This window comes from Lepus europaeus, chromosome 2, assembly GCF_033115175.1.
Source record: "Lepus europaeus isolate LE1 chromosome 2, mLepTim1.pri, whole genome shotgun sequence".
Classification (NCBI taxonomy): domain Eukaryota; kingdom Metazoa; phylum Chordata; class Mammalia; order Lagomorpha; family Leporidae; genus Lepus; species Lepus europaeus.
In genome coordinates, this window is record NC_084828.1 from 164404117 (window position 1) to 164407058 (window position 2942).

Below are 2942 nucleotides of genomic sequence, written 5' to 3' on the forward strand. Positions count from 1 at the left end.
TGACAAGGGGGCCCTTTTAATTCTGTCATCCACAACACCTGTTCCATAAAACGCAGTTTGGGAATCTCTATCAACTTCGTAATTTCCTTTCCTAATGACAGGAATATTTCGAGTTCTAAAGCCCCTACACTGTCTTGTGTCCCCTGCTCCAAATCTACCTGCAGCTTTTAGCTCATTTGCTGATCAGTAGCTGGCATAGCCTAGGACCAATCCCTTCTACTTTTGAGTTAGCCATCATCGGCATTACTCCAGGTACTGGAGATGGGTCTTTTACAGAGGAGTAGACGTTCAGAATTCGACTCATTATGGTTGTTCTTTATGATGACTTCACACATACAGTAACACCAAAAAGAATGTGCTCTCACATTTCCCCAAGCTAATTCATAGTCCACGGGCATGCAGTGTTATCTCCCCACCAGACCGTCATCTTGCTTCCTTCTGCTATACCTTAACAAATGATGGTCTTTAAATCTCTGCCTTTAAGGGTAACCTTGACACATCATGAAACATCTTGGGTGTTTAATGAGATAGGAATAGATATGCCCATACTCTTTCAAGTCATGGCCGGTCTTCTTGTTCATAACAAAAAGCCTTATTTAAAATAAAAACAGGTTCTTGTCACAACTATAAATGTGCCTGATGATATCCCAATTTCTGCTTTCTGGTAATGGGGAAATGTAGTGACACACTCCTCTTTCACTTGCTAACTGAAACTTATTTCCGTTTCCTTGAAAACAGGGAAGAATTTGATTTGGAGAAATACTTACTTTGATTAACTCAAACCGCGCTGCACAGATTCCACAATATACATGAGTATTTTTTAAATGTGGATTCTTAGCATTTGGAAGAAAGTAAAGATCTCAGAGGGTGGGAGGTGTCTCCTGTTTCCACAGAGAATTCAATGTTTGAGTCATCCTTGTCATTTTCAGACTCAACTGCCTCAAGTTGAGTCACAGGGATTGGGGGGTGAAGTGGGGGTTAAACTGAGTTTTGACCTCAATTCAACAAGTCTAATAGGTGGTCACCTACAGTGGTCACCCATGGAGACCACCTCATGCATTGTTAGCGCATATGCTTTTTCTGGTTCCTTCACATCACTTCCCAGATAAGTTTGTGTGGAGCTTTATTCGTTTCTCTAAATTGTCCTCTCCTCCTGAGAGATGATGTTACTATCAAACAACCCCAAATATCTAGACTTGGAGACTTTACACCAGTATACCCTTGGGTTCTCAATGTAGAACAGTAGTCAGCTGAGCATTTACTTTTACTTTATTTGAGAGGCAGAGAAACACACACACACACACAGAGTGGGTGCGGGGAGCTGCCATTTGCTAAAGCCTGGAGCTGGGAACTCAATCCAGGTCTTCCACATGGTGGCAGAGGACCGCCTACTTGAGCTAACACCTGTCACCTCCCAGGGAGGTACACTGGACTGCTCTGAAGGAAGAACTGACCGAAGGAAGGAAGGCACAATCACCACTGGTGCTTATCACCTTTTGGACAAGTCACCCTGTTTGTCTTTGCACCTCAACCGTAACACATCAACAACCAAACTCATGGACCCTGTTTCAGGTTGCATTCCCAGATGCAGACGCTAGGCAGGAAGCTGGAAATCTGGACACACTGATCTGGGATGCAGGTATCCCAAGTAACATCTTAGTTGCTAAACCAAACACTTGTACTGAGTCAGTTTATTAAAACCCTTATGAATAAAATCAATTGTTGTTTGTCAGCATATCCCTTGGAGTCATTGTGGGGGAATGAATGAGCTGATGTTCATAAAACAATTTGAATAGGGCCCAACATGGAGCAAGTGTGCACTTACTATACAGGAATAATAAATGTCAACTACTGTTTCTGTTACTACTCATTTGGTCTCGGAGTATTTCCTTGGAAACAAAACTTCAGAATAGGTGAAGTACGTTTCTAGGTCATTGCTTGTCTTCCATGCAGTAGCAGCAACAGCATCACCAGGTAGCCAGTTAGACGTGCAGAGTCCATGGCCATCACCGTGGCTCACTAGGCTAATCCACCTGCGGCACTGGCACCCCCGGTTCTAGTCCCAGTTTGGGCACCAGTTCTGTCCCGGTTGCTCCTCTTCCAGTCCAGCTCTCTGCTGTGGCCTGGGAGGCCAGTAGAGGATGGCCTAAGTGCTTGGACCCTGCACCCGCATGGGAGACCAGGAGGAAGCACCTGGCTCCTGGCTTCGGATCAGTGCAGCACGCTGGCCGTAGTGGCCATTTGGGGGGTGAACCAACGGAAGGAAGACCTTTCTCTCTGTCATTCTCTCTCACTATCTAACTCTGCCTGTTTTTTTTTTTTTTTAAGTGCAGATTCCTGGGATTCATCTCAGATCTGCAGAGAGCGAGCCTGCATGTTAACAAGATCCATCCGTGATTCCCATGCATGTTAAGGTTGGAAAAGCACTTACACATTTGAATATTTTGGCTGATGCCACTTGCCTCAAAAACCACAGACTGATTATCAGTTTTCAAAGATTTCAAACCAGGATGCAACAAAAGAAATTGTCCTCAGAAATTATGAGGGAAAAACCTTAGATACCAGAGGTTTGTCCTCTGTTCTTATTCTTGAGATGCCAAACTGCTCCAAAGGGAGAACTGACAGACAGAAGGCATGATTACCACCGGTGCTTATCAGCTTTTGGACATTCACCTTGTGTTTTACTTTGCACCTACACTGTAACATGTCCACAACCAAATTCATGGACTCTGTCTTAGATTGGGTTCCAAGATTCAGATACTAAGGTATTTTTCACGTACTTTAGTGTGTGGACAGGTGCTATAACATATTTAATAAAATTCCTAAGTATACAAACACTGCATGAAATGGGGAGGAGCAAAGGGGGAGATGTTCCACACAAGTCATCCATGCTTTTCATAGACAAAACCTCAACCATTCACTACTTGCCAGATTCTCTCAGA